The following is a 23,684-nucleotide window of genomic DNA, read 5'->3' on the forward strand; positions in this document are numbered from 1 at the left end:
AATTGTATTATTAGATTGACTGAGAAAATAATATTTCACTCAGTATGTTTTATTTGCACCCAGTCAGCAAAATAAAAATGCATCTGCAGTATGTGAGCCACAGTCAGACTAACAGTGTTTTTATTTAATGGGATTCCAGGGGGGATCAGAGAGAGAGGCATCGTCAAGGACGGTATGTAGCTTTGACTCAAGGACGTGTGACGCTGACAGCCAATGCCACTCCCTCTGAGGCACACAAGAAGAGCAAGGCCAAGGATGACCAATAAATCAACGCCTGCCAATTACAGTTATGCTGCTGTGAGGCCACAGCGCTCTGCAAACAAACAGGACATAAAAAACTGTAAAAAAAAAAAATACAGTGAGCAGCCAAGTACTGCACAGAGCAGTAACAGCAATACAGCTGTTAAAGGACACTAAGGTATGATGACCTCCAGGTTTCTAACAAATGCCAATAAACTACAGAGATCACAGTAAGCAGTGTTTTATTGCTTGGTTGCCATTATTTGTGCTACGATATGAAACTGTGCTTGCTCATGTGTGTAAAGCCTCTAGACTTTATTCATGTAGTATATTGCTTTGAGGTCATGTTAGGATGCACAGTTTTTTTTTTAAACTGAACCAGGGCTTCAAAGTACACTGTAAAACCCAAAGAGTTATTTGAACTCAAACCATTTGAGGAAACCGATTGCCTTCAACCGTTTGAGTTTGCCAACTTAAATGAAATAATTTTCCAAAATTTAATTGTTAAGGTTTTAGTACCTTAACAATTTATAGTTAATTACACTTACGTAAATCTAGTTTATGTTTTTCAGTTAAAACATGACAAATAAATTTCTGCCTAAAAAATTTGCATTGTATTTTGGATTAAATTTACGGATGCATTCTTTGGTTTACTTGTTGACAGTAATCTGCTTTCTAATATATACGAGGTCTGTCAATAAAGTAACGGTCCTTTTAATTTTTTTCAAAACCTATATGGATTTCATTCATATGTTTTTACGTCAGACATGCTTGAACCCTCGTGCGCATGCGTGAGTTTTTCCACGCCTGTCGGTGACGTCATTCGCCTGTGAGCACGCCTTGGGTAGGAGTGGTCCCACCCCCTCGTCGGATTTTCATTGTCTGGAAATGAAAAGGACTTTTTTCCATCAGAATTTTTTCAGAAGCTGTTAGAGACTGGCACCTGGAAACCATTCTAAAAATTTATCTGGCTTTCGGTGAAAATTTTACGGGTTTCACAGAGAAAAAGGTCTGTTACTACAGCTTTAAGGACCCCTTTAAGGATGCTTGGTGCGCCGCGCTCCAAGCTGCGACGACGCGGCACAAGCCACCGGACCATTTCTGAGCTGATGGCTCTGTGGATACGAGACTGTTGTGTGCTCTTTCTCTGGTTATCACAAGAGCTGGACATCAGCCATTTTCCGGCAGATTTCACTTTTAACAAGAGATTTTGTCATGGAAAGCCGCGCGGAGGCTTCATGCATAAAGACCGATTCGCTTTGGAAGCGAGACAAAGGAACACCTTCGTTTCGGCGTGTCAGAGGACAAGTTTGGACATGTCTATCTCGGCTTTCAATGCTTACCAGTCCAGTAAGTATCAGTGAAATTGTGGAGAGCTGGGCATGTCCAAACTTGTTGAAACTTCACGTAGTAACACCGCGTCGTTAGACTCCGCGTCATGCATTAAAATCGTGTAATGCACGGCTTCTCGTTGTTTAATCCTTACACACACACACACACACACACACACACACACACACACACACACACACACACACACACACACACACACACACACACACACACACACACACACACACACACACACACACATATATATACAGTAGTGTTCAGAATAATAGTAGTGCTATGTGACTAAAAAGATTAATCCAGGTTTTGAGTATATTTCTTATTGTTACATGGGAAACAAGGTACCAGTAGATTCAGTAGATTCTCACAAATCCAACAAGACCAAGCATTCATGATATGCACACTATTAAGGCTATGAAATTGGGCTATTAGTACAAAAAAGTAGAAAAGGGGGTGTTCACAATAATAGTAGTGTGGCATTCAGTCAGTGAGTTCGTCAATTTTGTGGAACAAACAGGTGTGAATCAGGTGTCCCCTATGTAAGGATGAAGCCAGCACCTGTTGAACATGCTTTTCTCTTTGAAAGCCTGAGGAAAATGGGACGTTCAAGACATTGTTCAGAAGAACAGCGGTTTGATTAAAAAGTTGATTGGAGAGGGGAAAACTTATACCCAGGTGCAAAAAATTATAAGCTGTTCATCTACAATGATCTCCAATGCTTTAAAATGGACAAAAAAACCAGAGACGCATGGAAGAAAACGGAAAACAACCATCAAAATGGATAGAAGAATAAACAGAATGGCAAAGGCTCACCCATTGATCAGCTACAGGATGATCAAAGAGTTACCTGTAAGTGCTGTGACAGTTAGAAGACGCCTGTGTGAAGCTAATTTATTTACAAGAATCCCCCGCAAAGTCCCTCTGTTAAATAAAAGACATGTGCAGAAGAGGTTACAATTTTCCAAAGAACACATCAACTGGCCTAAAGAGAAATGGAGGAATATTTTGTGGACTGATTAAAGTAAAACTATTGTTTTTGGGTCCAAGGGCTGCAGACAGTTTGTGAGATGACCCTCAAACTCTGAATTCAAGCCACAGTTCACAGTGAAGACAGTGAAGCATGGTGGTGTAAGTATCATGATATGGGCATGTTTCTCCTACTGTGGTGTTGGGCCTATATATCGTATACCAGGTATCATGGATCAGTTTGGATATGTCAAAATACTTGAAGAGGTCATGTTGCCTTATGCTTAAGAGGACATGCCCTTGAAATGGGTGTTTCAACAAGAAAATGACCCCAAGCACACTAGTAAATGAGCAAAATCTTGGTTCCAAACCAACAAAATTAATGCCTCGCAGATGTGAAGAAATCATGAAAAACTGTGGTTATACAACTAAATACTAGTTTAGTGATTCACAGGATTGCTAAAAAAGCAGTTTGAACATAATAGTTTTGAGTTTGTAGCATCAACAGCAGACGCTACTATTACTGTGAACACCCCCTTTTCTACTTTTTTTTTTTACTAATAGCCCAATTTCATAGCCTTAAGAGTGTGCATATCATGAATGCTTGGTCTTGTTGGATTTGTGAGAATCTACTGAATCTACTGGTACCTTGTTTCCCATGTAACAATAAGAAATATACTCAAAACCTGGATTAGTCTTTTTAGTCACATAGCACTACTATTATTCTGAACATTACTCTCTCTCTCTCTCTCTCTCTCTATATATATATATATATACATATATAAGGACTGCAACAGAATGAAAAACGCTAAATGGCAGCCCATGAACAGAACTTGCAGTTTTTCATAATGTATAAACTCAATTAAAATGAGTGAATGGAATGCACTGGAAATACATCACCAACACTTAAATGCCCCAAAAAATTTAAATGCACTTAAAGGAACTGAGTTGTTATGACAATTAATTTTTGAGTTAGTTTAATTAATGGAGATGAGTGACTTTTTTCAAAGTTTGAGTTACATTAACTTAATTATTGTATTAAAATGGAGTGTTCGGTTTAGCAGTGCCAGATTCCCTTTTAACTGGCTTGTTTCTAGCAGAATCCTTATTTGAGCATTTCCAGTTTTGGGTTCCATCTTAAAATTTATTTATTCATTCATTTTCTGCTTTTTATCCTGGTCCGGGTTGAGGCGGCAGCAGACCAAGCAGCTCATCCGACCCTTTCTTATCCTCGGCCAAGTCCTGCAACTCTTTCTGGTGGATCCCAAAGCTTTCCAAAGCCAGCTGGTAAATATAATCCCTCCAGTGTCTCCTGGATCTTCCCCTGTGCCTCCTCCCAGCTGGATGTGCCTGGAAGACCTTCCAAGGAAGATGACCAGGAGGCATCATCACCAATATCCGAACCACCTCAGCTGGCTCCTTTTGATGCAAACAAGCAGCGGCTCTACTCTGAGACCCTTCCCGGATAGTCCAACTTCTCACCCTGTCCAGGAGTATAAGACCAGATACTCCATGAAGGAATCTCATTTCCGCCGTTTGTATCCACTATCTTCACTATCTTCTTCAATCATTACCCAAAGTTCATGACCATAAACTGGTAAATAGGGCGGTGAAGGCTCGTTTGAACCCCTGCAGAGTGTGGGGAGTTTCAGCAAAAACCATTCAGCCCAGTAAACTTAAAAGCATACTCGCCACCACCTAGCAAATGTGATGGTTTAAGACGTGCTGGTTTAAAATAATTTCCACTGAAACTCCGATCCTCTGAATGGTTTGTGCTGACACTCCCACACTCCACCCAAGGATTAGTCTCTCCCTACAAACAGCGTCACTTCTAACGGAAAACGGTGGACTGTTTTGTTTTCAGTTGCAATCACTGAAACAGTCATGAAAAGTGCAGTTTTATCAGTTCCTAGTGGAGAAGGGAAGACGAGGCAAACGGGAGATGTTGTGCTGGTACAACCCCTGGCAAAAATTATGGAATCACCGGCCTCGGAGGATGTTCATTCAGTTGTTTAATCTTGTAGAAAAAAAGCAGATCACAGACATGACACAAAACTAAAGTCATTTCAAATGGCAACTTTCTGGCTTTAAGAAACACTATAAGAAATCAAGAAAAAAAGATTGTGGCAGTCAGTAACGGTTACTTTTTTAGACCAAGCAGAGGAAAAAAATATGGAATCACTCAATTCTGAGGAAAAAATTATGGAATCACCCTGTAAATTTTCATCCCCAAAACTAACACCTGCATCATATCAGATATACTCGTTAGTCTGCATCTAAAAAGGAGTGAACACACCTTGGAGAGCTGTTGCACCAAGTGGACTGACATGAATCATGGCTCCAACATGAGAGATGTCAATTGAAACAAAGGAGAGGATTATCAAACTCTTAAAAGAGAGTAAATCATCACGCAATGTTGCAAAAGATGTTGGTTGTTCACAGTCAGCTGTGTCTAAACTCTGGACCAAATACAAACAACATGGGAAGGTTGTTAAAGGCAAACATACTGGTAGACCAAGGAAGACATCAAAGCATCAAGACAGAAAACTTAAAGCAATATGTTTCAAAAATCGAAAAATGTACAACAAAACAAATGAGGAACGAATGGGAGGAAACTGGAGTCAACGTCTTTGACCAAACTGTAAGAAACCGCCTAAAGGAAATGGGATTTACATACAGAAAAGCTAAACGAAAGGCATCATTAACACCTAAACAGAAATTAAAACATGGTTACAATGGGCTAAGGAAAAGCAATTGTGGACTGTGGATGACTGGATGAAAGTCATATTCAGTGATGAATCTCGAATCTGCATTGGGCAAGGTGATGATGCTGGAACTTTTGTTTGGTGCCTTTCCAATAAGATTTATAAAGATGACTGCCTGAAGAGAACATGTAAATTTCCACAGTCATTGATGATATGGGGCTGCATGTCAGGTAAAGGCACTGGGGAGATGACTGTCATTACATCATCAATAAATGCACAAGTTTATGTTGATATTTTGGACAATTGAAAGGATGTTTGGGGATGATGTAATCATTTTTCAAGATGATAATGCATCTTGCCATAGAGCAAAAACTGCAAAAACATTCCTGGCAAAAAGACACATAGGGTCAATGTCATGGCACAGGGTCAATGTCAATGAGCAGATCTGATTTGATGCAGGTGTTAATTTGGGGGATGAAAATTTACAGGGTGATTCCATAATTTTTTCCTCAGAATTGAGTGATTCCATATTTTTTTCCTCTGCTTGGTCTAAAAAAGTAACCGTTACTGACTGCCACAATCTTTTTTTCTTGATTTCTTATAGTGTTTCTTAAAGCCAGAAAGTTGCCATTTGAAATGACTTTAGTTTTGTGTCATGTCTGTGATCTGCTTTTTTTCTACAAAATTAAACAACTGAATGAACATCATCCGAGGCCGGTGATTCCATAATTTTTGCCAGGGGTTGTAAGTGTCAGCCTACACAGCTAACCAGAGTAGCTGCGTTCTCTCACCTGCACAACCGCCTCGAGATGTTTGAGCTCCGGGTCATAAACAAACTGCAACATGTCCACTTTCCACCGCATCATCACTTTTTCTTTGCATTTTCACTTTCTTGGCTTGTAATTTGACCAGAAACTCAGAGAAAGTGCCATGTGTCTGCTGCCAGATGTAGAAAAATTGCGTCATATGTGTCATATTTTACCCCTTTAGCGCCCACTCTCAAATGAGACTGTGGTGCCCAATTGAGAGCCTTGCCTTCTGGCTCTGCTACCTCTTCACCGCGATGGTCAGTGTCCATAAAACTTCAGATGCTGCAACATTCTCTCTATCAATCTCATGCATGAGGTGGAAGATGGAATGTTCTTTTCTTATTTGTTGCTTAGTTTGTCCAGTCTGGTTTACATTCAGTGGATATATTTTTAATGCTGGCTGGGCCACTTACAGCACAGCTGGAAGGACAGCTGACTGAAAATCTCTTCAAAATACAACAAATAATAATAATAAGTCTTCTACAGTGACTTGGAGGTGACAGTGTGTGGTGGGTAGAATGTTCAAATATGTCCATAAATATCTATATGTGTAACTGATGGTGCTCTGTAATGTTCACAGTATAGTATCCTGTGTGCATTCAGTGGGATTCCACATCCCACTGTGGGACATTTAACAAAGCCTGTGGGGACGCCGGAACAATCCAAACTAGCCCTGAAGCCAAAAGCAGGCAGGTACTCAGGCCACAGCCTGACACCGTGCAGCAGGTAACACTGACTGCTTTCCCCCGTGGCGTGATGTGACCTTTCCAAAAATGCTATACAACCTGTGTTTAATGACAAACCCACCAGTTGACATTTACAGAAGTCAGCTTGCTGTCGAATCGTTCACAGAAACATCAAAATGCTAATGTGTGTAGCCAAAGGGGACCTCAGGAGAAGATGAAGTATAAATTTACAGAGTAACATTTCTAATAATTCCATGAGTAATATTTATTCTGTGATAGAATGGGCATCAATTTGAATTCATATAAGGATTTCTGTGAATCGATCACGCTCTGATTGTCTGGCTATACAAATCCAGATATGTTGAACATTAAAGAGTCAGTGTGAGAAGACGACACGCCGTGTGAAAAGGGCGTAACGATTGATGGCTGACTGGCCGGTGTGCCTGCCGTCTAATCCATCACATCATTTCAACAGGATTGTCGCTGGGATTGAATTTAAGTGAAAGCGCAGACAACAAGTTGAAGGATGTCAACACCCAGCCGCCGCCCTTCTGGAAATCACTGGTCTGAGGTCACAGCTGACAGTGGCGGCTCTGGATGATTGTTTTTCTTGGTGGGGCTGGGTGGGGGCAGGAATATTTAGTGCTGAGGCAACAAGACGTGTCGTAAATGTTTATATATATATATATATATATATATATATATATATATATATATATATATATATATATATATATATATATATATATATATATATATATATATATATATATATATATATATATATTAAAGTGCATTTCAAATACATACAATATACAACAAATTGAATTATTATAACAATTGTTAAAAAAATCATAATTACCCTTCTGTCAGGAAGGAAAAAAACCTCAGTTAACAACAAACCACACAATCAGGATAGAATCTACATTCCTGTAGGTGGGGCTATTCTCTTTCATGCTCTCTGTTTGTTACAGTCATCCTCCCTTCTCAACCCAGTCTCATGGCAAGTCATGATTCAGCAGCACGAAATATACATTAATCTACTAGTTCATGATATTGTGACAAAACGCGCCTCATTTTCGTCACGGCAGCACGAATTCATTGTAATACATTCTGTGATGGCTGCATGAAATTAAAAGTGAAGCGGGGGGGGGGGTGTCGGGATGGTTAGGGTTGGGGGTGGGAGTAAGATTAGGTTATGGTTAGGGTTGGGGGTGGGAGTAGGTTAGTAATAGTGAGTTAAAATAAAAATCCCCGTCACGAAAATTTTAGTCATTTCGTCGCGGGAGCATGAAAAAAAAAAAAACCCATGAGACTGGGCTGCCCATCTTTTCAGTTTCCCAGTTTCACCAGTATGAAGTTGTTTTAAAAATAAATGAGAAATTTTGAATCATGCTCGGGCAGCACAATGGCTTAGTGTTTAACACTGCTGTCTTACTTTGTGTGTGGCGTTTGCATGTTCTCACCATGTTTTTTTGCGTTCCCTTCAGGTGCCCTCTGGCTTCCTCCCACCTCCAAAGACATGCAGGTTAGGTGAGCTAGTGAACTGACTGTAGGTGTGAGTGAGAATGTGACTGTGTTTGTTGGACTATATGTGGCCCTGTGACTCTTGCTCAGTGACCGTAAAGATAGACTCCAGCTCCCCACGGTGACCATTAACTGGATTAAGCAGGTTTAGAAAATGGATGGACGGACGGACAGACGGACGGACGGATGGACAGACGGACGGACGGACAGACGGACGGACGGACGGACGGACAGACGGACAGACGGACGGACGGACGGACGGACGGACGGACAGACGGACGGACGGACAGACGGACGGACGGACGGATGGATGGATGGATGATGCCAACTCACAATATCAAAGTAAACAGAAGTCTATTGCGACACTAGAAATTCCAAAGCTCTCTGCATTATCAGTGGGGAAAGTATATTTTGTTTCAATACATCAACAAGAGTCTGACCTTCAATATGTTCAAGGTCACTCAAGGTCAAATAAGAAGTTCCATGTTAAAAGCCTGCCTATTATAGATATGGGATATTATTGGATATTGGGTATGCGGCATCCGGTGTAAAATATGTGCCAGACTAGAGCACCGCACTCGTAAGGCGCAAATCTCCGCCAACTATTTTCCAATTCCACAAATTTTTACCTTAGAAAAGATTTTCGAGGTTAAAGTCCTGTTAGAAGTGGCTTTTCATAAGCTAAAATATAATAGAAAATATAGATCAAAAGGGCTTTTCAATGTTAAAATTAAATATCCGCTAAATCCACAATATGGATCAGATGCAGATCAAATTTGAGAATGCCAGTTTGCACTTCTTTGTCACAAATGAGAGTGATTGAGGCACTCTTCATTTAAATAAAATGCAAAATAAACACCAAATTGGCTTTTCAATATTAAATTCAAATGGCAACAAAATCCACAATCCGGACAGGATCCGGAACAAACTTTGTCAGGTGATAGTGAGGGCCAGGCTACACCTCACTTTCAAATATAAGAGTGACTGGGGCACGTTTGATTAAGATATACAATAAATGGGGATTTCAATGTTAAATTTAAATGGCCACAAAATCTGTAATCTGGATCAGATCTGGATCAAACTTTATCAGTTGATAAAGGATACCATCCTACATAATGCTCTCAAATATGAAGAAAATATGATTTTTTGTAAATTTGTTCAATGTTAAAGGATAGGGATTTTTCAAGTTTTCCAAGATTTTTCCTGACATTGACCTTTGACATAAGACCTTGTAAAGTGAATTAGTCCTTGCCTATCAGGATATGAATCCTCTGTAAAAAATATTCTTAATGATATATGAAAAAATGCGTGTTACAGGCTGTTCACAAACAGACAAACAAACAAACAGGAGTGAAAACATCAACATGCAGATCCACCTCAGATCGGCTGACCCCAAGTGAAATAATAGTAAGAGTAATAGAAGGGACTTGCTACTGAATATTGGTAATGTCTATCCAGTAGTAACCATCTGGCACACTAGCCATTATAAACAATCAAAACCTGAACAATCCTGATTGTGATCTTCAAGGTCAAACATAATGATATACTGTATTTTGAAATTCCATATATGACTTCCTGTTTATGTCTAATAGTATCAATGGATGATTCTGGCACTGTTTATACACCATAGTGATCAAAGCTGAAATGCAATCACTGTGATAGTAAATCTTGAAAGGCCACACATGATTTCCTGTTCATGTCTAATAGTATCAATGGATGATTCTGGCACTGTTTATACACCATAGTGATCAAAGCTGAAATGCAATCACTGTGATAGTAAATCTTGAAAGGCCACACATGATTTCCTGTTCATGTCTAACAGTAACAATGGGTCTGTAATCTCTAATTTATGAGTTATAAACCTTAGACAATGTTTCCCCTATTTGTTGATTTATAATGCAGGTAGTTCAGAGGATAAGGAGTTGGCCTGCCAATATGTAGACCTGGGTTCGAATTCCACTCATTCTACCTGTCTGTGTCCTTGGACACATAATCTGCATTGTCTCAGTCCATCCAACTGTAAATTGGTACCATCTTTAGAAGGGGAAGTAACCTGTGTTGGACTGGCATCCTGCCCAGTGGGAGTCGTAAACTATCATCTGCTTCATGCTACGGAATCTGGAGATAAGCACTGGCACCACCAGGCTTCAGGGACTATATGGGACTTCATACTAATACTTCTTTTATTTGCATTGGGCAAACATTTTGACCCCTGAGCCTGAAAGTAAATACATTGACACTTTGAGTGGGACTTACGTAATGCACAGAATTTGGTTAAAATTAGTTTTTGAGATGAACATGCTCAGTTGATCCCAGTGCAGTGCATAAACAACTCATGGCCTCTATGGAAACTGGGGGCATTATAAGATCAGATCAATCACTCAGTGATGGTAGTGTTGTGGAACTGCTGTTGAATAAGTATTGTAATTTTTTTATGGGACTTATAGTGCGCTAAGTGAAATTACTGGTGATCTACAGCCCTAACAGACCCTGTCCTAGAGCCTCCAATATTGAGTGATGAAAATCTGGATCTTACAGAAAGAGAGAGAACAACTTCTACCATAATTTTTTTTCACAAAAGGATGGGAGAATACCTTTTGTGTGAAAGCACTGACCTCATCTTCATTCAGCCAGTATAAGGCAATAGAACAGGTCATTGGAGCAGCTATAAGAATGGGTCAGTGGGTCAAAGAATGAGCACATAAAATGTCCATGTACTAGTGAGGGCATTAGTCTGGGAAAGATGACTGTTGGGATTGCTTTTGCCTTCATTCATCACATCATTTGTGTAACCTTGAAAAAATATATTCACCATGTGCAGAGAGGACTTTATTGCATTAGCTATGGCTCCATCAGAGGGTTAAAGATTTATATTAGCATCATATTGACCAGGGAGAGTGAAGACACTGGAGCCTGATGGTCTGTTGTGCACTCTGCCTGCACCATTTACATTTCTACAATCAGATAACAGCGCTGAATAAAGAAGTTAACCCTTGAACCCTTTTTGTGTTGGGCTATTCACCCCAGTTTCCTGATAGACAGTCTGCCATAGACACGTGCACGATAGGCCATTAGCTAGAGCTCAGTTGATACGAGACAGTAAGACAATAGCGTGCGCTGTCAGAACAGCTTCATTACAAAGCAGCACATCTATATTCTGAGGTGACAGCATGGTGGAAAATGGGGAGACTAGCTTTAAATCGTTGCTCCACTCTGTCCAGCAGCTGCAGAGTGTAGATACAAACCTCCACATCGTACTTCAGAGCAGCTCAGGAAAACCCTGACACCTCATTTTCACATACCTCTGTAAACGTACGAATCTTTGAAAAGCATTACTCATTTCTATGGACGCCTCTGTTCAGTATGTGGGAAGCTCCTTGTTCTCTTATTGTTTATATTTGCCTCAAGTATATTAAAAAAAAAATTGTGTAACAGGAACCAGCTTTGGTAAGTTAGCACGCTTTAGAAAGCTAACAAGCTAGCTCCTTCATTTCAGTAGCTTGGCTGTTGGTAGTCAAATTGTGTAGGTGTATAAATGAAAAGAAACTAGTTCAGCAAGTTTAACACAATGCGAATATGAGTTACAGTATGTTTTGTAGCTATAACATTTAGATTGATGTGAAGTAAAAGTGGGAGCGTTTTCACCAATAACCAAAGCAACTGAATTGCAAGAAACACAAAATACACCTCGTACTCATGGCTGCTGTAGTAAAGAAATGCAGTTCTGTGCATTGAACGTCAGAAGATGAACTCTGAGCATATTACGGACTGTCTGGAAATCTGCCTACATTCTTCCCCTTTTTAAGAGTGGAGATCCTACAAATTTAAACAACTATAGGCCAATTTCTAAATTGTCAGGTTTAGCCAAAACAATGGAATCACTTGTAAGCAAGCAATTAAAAGATTACCTAATCAACAAGAATATTTGAAATGAATATCAGATGGGTTTTTGAAAACAACATAGTACAATAACAGCTGCTGCCAAAGTAATAAATGACTTTATAGCTGCTTTGGATGAGAAGCAGCACTGTGCAGCTTTATTTACAGATCTATCAAAGGCCTTTGATACAGTGGACCATACTCTACTGCAGCAAAGGCTAACTTCCATTGGCCTGTCAGAGCATACTGTGGGATGGTTCAAAAATTATTTGTTAGGGAGGACACAAAGTGTACAGGTTGATGGTTTAACATCATCAATTCATAGCATCTTTAAAGGAATGCCTCAAGGTTCAATTCTTGGGCCACTTTTATTTATTGTTTATATAAATGACCTCAGCAATAATTTAGTAAATGTCAAGTATCTACATTGGCCTACATTGCAGCTTCCCATCATAACTCTACACTCTGCCTTCAACACTGCAACTAAATTTGGCTTCTTTAAAACTGGTTGTGAACTCAAATAAAACAAAATGGATGACCTTCAATAGTAAACCATCTGCAGATAGTGTTCCGACTATTTACACACTTTCAGGATCAGTCATTGAGAAAGTGTCTCAGTATAAGTATTTGGGTTTCATAATTGATCAGTCTCGTTCCTTCATTCCACATGTTGAGGCGCTGGTCAGAAAATTGAAATTGATGTTAGGTTTTTTCTTCAGAATTAAATCTTGCCTCTCTTTTCAAGCCAAGAAAGAACTTATGAATGTAACATTTTTGTCAGTCTTGGACTATAGAGACATATTGTGCATCCATTCAACTGCTCATTGTCTCCATGCCTTGGACACAGTGTTCCATGGAGCCCTGCATTTCATCACCAACCTGAACACTCTTAGTCAGCACTGCGTTCTTTGTTCTCGGGTTGGTTGGTTTCCTCTTTTCTTGTGCTGCTGGATCCATTGGAACATTTTTATTTAAAAGGCTGTGTTAGGTCTCTTTCCATCTTATGCACCTACCTGAGACAGAAAACTTTGAGGACATACAATTTACGTTCACAGAACCTGTATTTAATGTCTTTGCCTAAAGTCCGCACTGAGTTGGGCAAAAAGGCTTTTAACTTTGCTGTGCTATCTGCTTGGAATCAGCTTCAGGATGAGCTGCAACTTAAGAACTTGGTCTCTCTTAGTCATTTTAAACATCTTTTAAAGGAACTGATGAATCAAAGATCTGTTTGTCAATGTTTTTAGATGTTGATTATTTTAAAATGATGTATGTAATATGTATTTATGTATGTATGTGTTTTTGTGTGCTGCCACTTGGCCAGGACACTCTTGTAAAAGAGATTTTTAATCTCAATGAGTTTTAAAATCCTGGTTAAATAAAGGTTTGAATGAATGGACATTACATAAATGGTTTGTGCAAACCATAGATTGTATACTATGTATATGTCACGGACATGACGAGTGAAGCTCTTCAGCATCTCACCATGTCATTTAGGTCCTTTGGACTTTATTTTGAGTAAATGCTTCGGTGGAGCATGAGCATGGCTAAAACCTTTCAGCTTCTGGGGGGGCTTTATGTTAGGAAGATTAAAAAAGAAAATAAGATTATAAAATCAAACCTTCACTGTGCCATGTGATAGAATCACTACGGTGACTAGTCTAAGATCGCGGCCGCATTTCTTGCACCTCAGCAACCAATGCGACATCTGCTCTTCTTTATAATGTCTATGTTTGTCTACCCTTAGTTTGTGGCTTTTAACAGCTTTTTACAATAACGGTTTGTGGCTTTTTCCCCACTGGGGAGATTTTTTTGTGCCATTTCCGGTTTGTACCTCCATCTACCACAGAGTGAGCCTCCTCTCGTATAAACTGTACAAACCTTCCATGGTGTCACCCATAAGTATTCTGAAGAGCAGTTTTGAAGCTGAAATGGCGCAGCTCTGATGCTTAACTCCTCCAAACTCCCAGCCAACCCATCCAGTACTTTAACATTTTCCATAATCCCCCTGGCGGCAACCTGCACCACCGTGCCAGCAGAGTTCTGTCATCTCACAGTGCATGTAAACAATGGCTAGCAAGGATGTGGATGGCGTTGATCCAGTGAGTTCACGGATGATTATGATGATGACATGTTCTTCTGAATTGGGAGGGTTATCTAGAGGAGGTGTAGCACCTGTGATGGATGACGATGTTGTTCTTGTTGTCCATACTTCACAAGGTTTGTTTACATTGTGTCCTGAACGGAAACTTTGCTGAAACTGACCTCTCGCAGGAGTCACAGACCGTGAGATGGCACAAGATTCACCACTGCGAAATAGCGAATAAATGAGTAAAGACTTGAAGTGCAGGCAAGACCAGCTTCAGTTCCCACACAAGCAAAGATATGGCTAACAGGTTGAAACCTCTTACCACCGAGTATATCCCATCAATGGGATATTTCACTTTTTCTCTGTGAGATACCGACAAGCCAAAATGAGGCGGGTAGTAAGGGGTTGGATGTTTGATTAATGTATATTTTTGGTTGACTGTGCAGTGGAATCCATAATGGATGGCATCATTTTAAAAAGGTATGAAAGGCATATCAGCTCACTAACCATTGCACCATCAGTGGAGTTAACGTCTCCAAGCTACATGCTAATTACTGCTAACCTGGTGCTATAGTGTCAACAAATAAATGATATGATTAAAATTTTTCACCCACGTCATGTGAGCATTTGGCCATGCCCACTGTCCGTAGAACATCTGGTGAGAATGCCCCCTGGTCTTTTCCCTAGTGAGGTCTTCCAGGCACTTCCAACTGGGAGGAGACACCAGTGAAGATCCAGGACACACTGGAGGGATTATATTTTGCAGTTATCTTGGGAAGGGTTCAAGATTTCCCAAGAAAGGTTTGATGATTTGGCTGAGGTGTGGGACTAGCTGCTTGGTCTGCTGCCACATTGACCCAGATCTGAATGTGGCAGAAAATGAATGAATGAATAAAAAACTTCACTCAGCGGAAATACTGGAACAATGACAAGACCTCTGAGCACTTTGATGGTCCATTAGTGCAACTGACCACACAGAAAGCCATATTATCTCAGATATCTGTAAGAAAATACTCAGAAAGGACAAACAGCTGACTTGAGAGTAGAGAGCAGTCTCTGCTTGCGGGGATCTGACTCTGGCATACTGCTGTCAAGTCAAGTCTGAGACCATGGTGCCACGCTTTGCTGCATCCACAACACCACGGAATCACCCTGGTCCTGGGTGGCAACAACCCAGGCAGACAACAGGTCTATTCCCACATCTCTAAAATAACCATCTATCTACCGTAGCCAGGTGAAACGTGAGTGTCCCCTGCTGGAGTCCTCAACACTCTGCTGGATCATGCACAGAGAAACACACCACATGGCCAAAAATATTGCAGCTGACACTCCCTCACAATGCAAATGATACTCCTCATCTTAGTCTCTCTCACTAACCACTGTCACTGAAAGCAAATACGCTTCTAATTCTTCACAACTTCATCACTTAAAACACCTTAAACTGTTAAAACACCTTAAACCCCTGTACAGTTGTCATAAACAGGGAGACCAGTTTTAGAGACCAAAACCATTGTTGTTGCTTTTGTACAAGGCTGTAACATGTTTATTGGTGCTGTAAAATTGGAGAATTTAACATGGGCTTCTATGGGAATGACTGTATTGGAGCCTGCCTCAAGTGGCCATTCAAGGAACTGCAAGATTTTTCACTTCAACATTGGCTTCATTTTTCTGTTTGCTGGAAACCAGACTTGAGTTCCACCCTAGTCACAAAACAGGAGAATGAGAGAACCAACAGTGATTGAACTTCATAAGAGCTCTCTTACTGTCTCCACTGTCTTTTAGGATTGTCATCATAAAAGGTTATAGAACCAACAATTTGCCAAAATGACTCTTTGTGATATTTGGTGGGAGATTATGTGTCGCAAACACGGACTAAAACATGTTCAGTGGGAAACATTTTTTTTTGGTTTTGTTCCACTGCACCATGACTTCCAGTAGCAATCATGATCACGTGCCCGGGGCATGCTCATTACATCACTGAGAGCCTTGGCTTATGATGACCCTCGGTGTTCAAGGTCTCCAAAGCTCTTAGCTCTTGTATTTGTCGTCAGACTGAACCGCCCACATTCATGATTGCTCCCACGCACGTCTCGACTGTTGCAGAGGCTGCTGTTCTGCTTTTGTCTTTCAAGGCCAGCTTTTATCACACGGGTTTTGCCTCCACTTCAATGCACTGCATCTGTATCCGAGACATCTTATAAAGCCCACTGGCCTTGTTGATTTCATTTTCTGTGGTTTCAGTTTCCAGAACTCATGAAATAATAAAGAATCTATCTACAAGCCAACAAAGACACAAGATGGACAGCAAAGGCAGTTATGAAAAGACAGACACAGTAAGATTGGAGTCATACTTGTTAGAGGACATCAACAGGGCAAATCGACAGTTAAAGCATCTGTCTCCAAACTGAATTACCTGAAGGTAGCAGGTCAGATTCTGTCCTCCACACTGACCAATCAAGCAAAATAAAAAAGCGCTGTCCTGAGCCTGGTCAAAGTATTTGTAATAGCACCAATCCACAGATTTTATTATCATCAACATATAATATAATTCCATAATTAATCAATAAGTTGATTCATAGAAAAGAAAAGAACTGGTAATACAATCATAATGACCTTTGATTAGTATGGCGTGCATAGGATTAAAGGGGCCTGGCAGTGAGCGGGTAGTAAGGTTCAGAATCCTACTGTTTATTCGGCTCTGATATTTTAAAATATGATAGATTCAGGTGAAGACTGGTGAACCTTGTGTTTTGTGCATTGTTGGCATCTTTTAATACAAAAATGACCTTGACATAAAATAAAGACAGACAGGCCTTCACTGATGGTAGGGTGATTACTGACATCTATTGGTGAGCCTGTACCACTAATTGCAAGGTAATGCAGTCCACTGTACGTGTTAAAATTCACTATTATTATTATTATTATTATTATTATTATTATTATTATTATTATTATTATTATTATTATTATTATTATTATTATCATCATCATCATTAGCAGTAGTTGTAGTAATAATAATAATAATAAAGTAATGATAATCATAATAATAGATAATCATAATAACATATCTATATTTAAATATTCAGATAACAAAGCATTCCTTCCTCATAAAATTATAAGAATATAAAAATTATGTTAAAAAATTACATTGAATTAAATATCCTGACTTTTCCCCCTGTATTGTAATCCCTGGACCATCTGATAATAATGATTAGGATTATTGTTATTATGTGCAAAAATTGTGTTTAAAATGGCTACATATCTGAACCTTTAAGGGATTTTGGTGTGGGAAGGGCTGCTTTCCCACCCCTGGCCCCTGTGGTTCCACCCCTGCACCACAGGCCTGCAGCATGTGTGCGCAGCTGCAAAGAAAGAGTTCTCTGTCTGTTTTTATCAACTCCATGCTCTCAAACAGCGAAACAGATTATCTTAAATTGACATATTGCGTATTTAAATTGAATCCACACGTGGCGTGATGTGTCGACCGTCTGGAGAGAAAGGATGCAAACTTTATTTTTAAGTGACTCAACTGACTAATCAAAAACACTTGATCAGACCTTTCATCAGTTCATCCAAAGGTTGAACAGCGGCTTCATTAGAGAGGTGGTGACGTCATGGCTTACACGCTGGTCTGGGAGGCTGGTCATCCGGGTTTGCAGCCAAACTCCCAACTGGCACTTTGGGTGAGACACGTGACATGGGGCCTTCTGGAAATAAAATACTAATAAGTGCTTTCCTACCCACATGAAATAAAAACCACTTCTTCTTCAATGCGGCGTTTGTGGAAAAGCTTCATACACGTGAGGCTGTTTTTCACAGGCTGGGGTCACAATGTGCACACGCTCTCGGGAAAGCTATGAAACTTGCAATAACACACACACACACACACACACACACACACACACACACACACACACACACACACACACACACACACACACACACACACACACACACACACACACACACACACACAAACAAATGATTTGACCACATTAGAAAGAAAAATTAGACTTGTCTGATTTGTGCAAGGTTTTAAGGATCTGTACAGTCTGATGACATTTTTTACGTCTCTTGGACAATGCCGAAGGCTATATTGTTTTTTTTCAGCACCCTTCCAATAGGCAGTGCCCTTTGTGGCTTATTTGCCATGTAATGGGCTGATGCACCTTATCTGACTCCAAAGGTGGCCAGTTTGAAACTGCTGATTTAAGCAACTAAACTGTGAAGCTTCTATTCAAGATTATATGGCTTCTATATGTATATCCTGATACTACATATGAGCTTTCACAAAATGAATTACTTCCAGAAAACCTGTAAGAGGTATGACCACATTCTACATCCCACTAGATCCACTAGGTGTCACTGTGACCCCACGGCAGCTCCTTCCACACTGTAACCAACGGTGTAACCTCACACTGCTGTCTCAAACTGCATTATGTGGAACGTGTGCGTGCAGCTATTATTATTCAGGACCTGTTCCATTTCGCCCAGCCCTACGTCTGCAATCCTCTCAAACCACAGCAGCGAGCTCGGAAATTATCCTACGCTTTTGGAGTATGCCTGCATGCATTAAACTACTTCTGCACCCAGGTTCCTGCCTGCAGGGCGACCCCACAGCAAAGTCAATCATAATAATAATAAAAATACACAAATAATTTCACGCATGCTTCATGTTATTAGAATAAGTGCTGCTGCTGATGCTTAGAGGCTGTTTTCACCACCAAATATACAACATACCTCAGACATACTGAATTCTGATCACTACCTTCATTTTTGGCCTTCTAGATAAAAACACAAAAGTTAAAGAGGCAATAATGGGGGGGTATGCACAGCTACCTGTCTACTGGTGTCACATATCCATTTGTTGTGATAGATGGAGGGGAAAAAGTAATCCGATTCCTTTCAGGGCACAAAATCAATGCTATATAAGCAGGCCTGATGAATTTGAAATTTGTACTCACAGTGGGTATTGATCAGAGTGAGCCAACACACATTTGAAAGCCCATGTAGATTTACAATCAATACAGAGTTTGAAACACATAACTTATAATTCTAAGAGGAAAGAGCAAGAGTGCACATGAAGAAATACACAATCAATGTGCAATTACATGTCACATAATATATTTAGAAGTGATATGTTGTAGTACTATATGCAGTATTATAATGCATTTTAATAATGTCAGATCCTGCCAGTTTTAAATTAGTAATGTATGTGTGTAATACTGAAGTGTAGGTTATTTGAAATAAGGCAGGGTGGTGGCCAAGTGGTTAGCATACTTGGTGTCAGTGCGGACAGTTCCTGGTTCAAACCCCGCCCCATGTAATGTGGAGTTACATCAGGAAGGGTATCCGGCATAAAACCTGTGCCAAATCACCATGCTGATCCACCTTGGATTTGCTAAAGTGACCCAGAGCAAAAACAAGGGGTATACATAGTTATTTGAAATAAAGTGTAGTGTGTCAGTATATGTTTGGTCAGGTCTGCATCCACCGCTCCATGGAGCCGCCCTGCATCAGTAACCACTCAGGCAGACAAGTGGTTCATGTTCACTTCTCAAAAAGTATCTATGTATGTGTTGCAGCCAGGTGAAACGTGGCCATCCCTTCACTGGTCATTAGGGTCCTCAACACTGAGGTCATGCAAATGTGGCACATAGCTAAAATCTCCTAGATTAAGTTAAATGGTGAATGGACTTCAATGTATTTAGTGCTTTCATGGTCAAAGCACTTTACACTGATGTTCACATTCACCCATTCACACACCAATGTCAGTATGCTGCCATATAAGGCTCTCACTGTACACTGGGAGGAATGTGGAGATTAAGGGCCTTGCCAAGGTCTGATTGGGGAGATTAACTGAGGATCCTGTGGTCACAAGCCCACTGCTTTAAGCACTTGACCATCACCTCCCCACCCCTCACAAAACAAGTACTCCTAGATCGAACATCTCTATGTACTGTAACTGTCTGACACAAAGTCATTCCAGGGGTACCCAAGGATCCTCTGAAGAGACCTGGTACCAAAGACATCCAGTCGTCACCTCAGGTCACTGATTTGCATTGATGTGTCACAACAGTACAGTAACACAGGTGCACCAGGACCCAAAAGACTTGGACCGTCAGTCTCCTGCAAAGATATCAGCATCACCAAACACTTCTGCCCAGTGACCTCATGACTTCATAAGGTCTTCCCATGTGTCTCTTGATCTCAATTGATGAGCACTCAGAGACATGAATGTTACTGCTGAAACAAGTGAATGTCTCGACAAGTACAACACTTTCACTGCATCCACCACATCCACTTCTGATGGCTGAGTGCAGGAAGTAATTGAAAACCTGGATTTTTTTTCTCGATTAAGGATAATCACACTCAGATTCTTTACTCAGCTTCTCAAGTGTTAATAGACTGCATTTATATAGCACTTTTCCATCTGCATCAGATGCTCAAAATGCACACATCAATGCCTCACATTCACCCCGATGTCAGGCTGCTGCCATGCAAGGTGCCCACTACACAGTGGGAGCAACTAGGGGATTAAGTACCTTGCCCAAGGGTCCTTACTGGTTTTCCAGTCAGGCTGGGATTTGAACCGAGGATCCTCTGGTCTTAAGCCCAATGCTTAACCACTAGACCATCACCTCCCCTAAGTATTACATTCAGGGTATCCACAGATTCTGCAAAGTTCACAGCATCATCTGCAAAGTCAAGGTCAGTTAACCTTTCCTCACTGACAAATGCACCTAAGTCACTGGTTTCCACAACCCTACCCAGCACTCAGTATATGCAAGCATTCAACAGTGTAGGATCCAGTATATGTGCATGTCTGTCATTTCTTTGCAGTTTCAGTGTTTCATTTTGCACATGGAATCAAGAAAGTTATCTGCTTTTTCAAATAATGTGATCACAGTGTTATTTGCATAAAGTTGAGTCACTGCAGCTTTCCTCAGATAAAATGTACCTAGACAGTACTAATACTGCATGAGCAGGACCTTGTGTGGTATGATAAAATATGGTTGGAGTGGAAATGCGGCTCAGACACTGCAGTCCACTCTGACGCCTCCTGCTGCTTCCTGAGCGTGTTACTCAGTTTATTGTGTCTGGATGCTGTAATAAGACTGTGTAATGCACGAACCTTAATGCCTCCAGCTTGTACAAAAATGGCATTACAGACATATACGAGGTCTGTTAGAAAAGTATCCGACCTTTTTATTTTTTCAAAAACCTGATAGATTTGAATCACGTGTGCTTGCATGAGCCAACCTTGAACCTTCGTGCGCATGCGTGAATTTTTTCACACCTGTTGATTGCGTCATTTGCTTGTAAGCAGCCTTTGTGTGAGGATGGGTGGAGTCTCTCGGATTTTCTTTGCAAGGAAAATGGCGGAACAACTGGAGCAGCGCGACTGCATCAAATTTTGCCAGAAACTGGGCGACAGCCAGGTGGAAACCATTCGGATTATTCAGACGGCTTTCGGTGACGATCCTATGGGCATCACACAGATTAAGGAGCGGTACAACTGGTTTAAAGACGTCCGCACAACTGTGGAGAGCGAACCATGCTCTGGTCAGCCATCAACATGCTGAAATGACCAGATTATTTCCAAAGTGAACGCTGTGGTGATGCGGGACTGTCGTGTGACTATCCAAGAAATTGCGGAAGAGGTGGACATCAGCAACTTTTCGCACATTCCACTGTGACAGAAGATTTGGCCATGAAAAGAGTTGCAGCGAAATTCATGCCGATGGCTTCGGCACAAAGCTGCTAATGGAGCAAAAGCGCCACCATGTTGAATTCTCACAGGACATGCTGGACTCCGAAAAATGATGCCCACCTCTTCCATCATTCGGAAGATTCAGATGGCTTTCGGTGGCTTTTCAGTCGTGTGACTATCCGAGAAATTGTGGAAGAGGTGGGCATGTCACAACATGTCCTGTGAGGCTTCAACACAAAGGCGCTTTTGCTCCATTAGCAGCTTCGTGCCGAAGCCATCGGCATGAATTTCGCTGCAACTCTTTTCATGGCCAAATCTTCTGTCACAGTGGAATGTGCGAAAAGTTGCTGATGTCCACCTCTTCCGCAATTTCTTGGATAGTCAAACGATGGTCCCGCATCACCACAGCATTCACTTTGGAAATGATCTGGTCATTTCAGCATGTTGATGGCCGACCGGAGCGTGGCTTGCTCTCCACCGTTGTGCGGACGTCTTTAAACCGGTTGTACCGCTCCTTAATCTGTGTGATGCTCATAGCATCGTTACCGAAAGCCGTCTGAATAATCCGAATGGTTTCCACCTGGCTGTCGCCCAGTTTCTGGCAAAATTTGATGCAGTCGTACTGCTCCAGTCGTTCCATCTTTTTCCTTGGAATGAAAAAACGCCAAGCACACGACACACACCTCACACAAAGGCTGCTTACCAGGAAATGATGCAATCGACAGGCGTGAAAAAATTCACGCATGCGCACGACGGTTCAAGGTTTGCTCATGCAAGCACACGTGATTCAAATCCATCAGGTTTTTGAAAAAAATAAAAAGGTCGGATACTTTTCTAACAGACCTCGTAAAACCGCATCACAGCATAGCAAATGGTCATCCTAGATTACTTTACAGCAAAGATGGAAACAGGTTGCCATGTAATTCCAATACGCTTGAAATAAAAAGCTGATATTGCCCAGTTTAATATGAGCTAAGTTTTAGAGAATGATCCAGCATCATGTGTGGCTCCAGCAATTTTAGTTCCATCATGCTCTGGTTCATCATTCAATGCTCCTCTTCAGACTCTAATATTATCAGAGCAGATAAACATCGTCTGGACTAAACCAGCTGTTCACCACAATTACATTTCAGCCTCATCTGACCTAACTTTATTACAAAAGTGCTTTCTGGTCATGATTTTCTGAATTAATGTTGAAGGAATTAAATAAAATGAAGTAAAAACACTTAAAAATCTTATTTGATTTCATTTTGGAGGTTTATTTTGTAGGTTTATATTTGATTTATATTTGATTCCCAAAGCTTACTTTCATCAAAAGATATGATTAGTCCACATTTGATAGCAAGCCTGTCTTTCAATGCATAACAATCACAAATATTACACATTAAATTAACTTCAGAATTTACAGAATGTAGAAAGTATACATTCACTATACTATCACTATTTTATCAAAGCACAGTACTGTGGGAGAATATAAGATTTTAGAGGAGTTGTAATATTGTCATTCTATACAATACAAAAGTACAGGATGAGTTCTGAAAAATAACACACTAAGGAAATGTATATGAATGTAGTTTGTCAGCTTATCCTCGTGAAAAATTAGTAGGAAAACATGCAAAAAAATGTAAAAAAAATCATGCATGTTCCTCATATTTGTCAGCCAACAGTGGGGATGACATCACTAAATACAATGGCATATTTTCTATAAAATTATTCAAAATT

The sequence above is a fragment of the Thalassophryne amazonica genome, chromosome 8, assembly GCF_902500255.1.
Source record: "Thalassophryne amazonica chromosome 8, fThaAma1.1, whole genome shotgun sequence".
Classification (NCBI taxonomy): Eukaryota; Metazoa; Chordata; class Actinopteri; order Batrachoidiformes; family Batrachoididae; genus Thalassophryne; species Thalassophryne amazonica.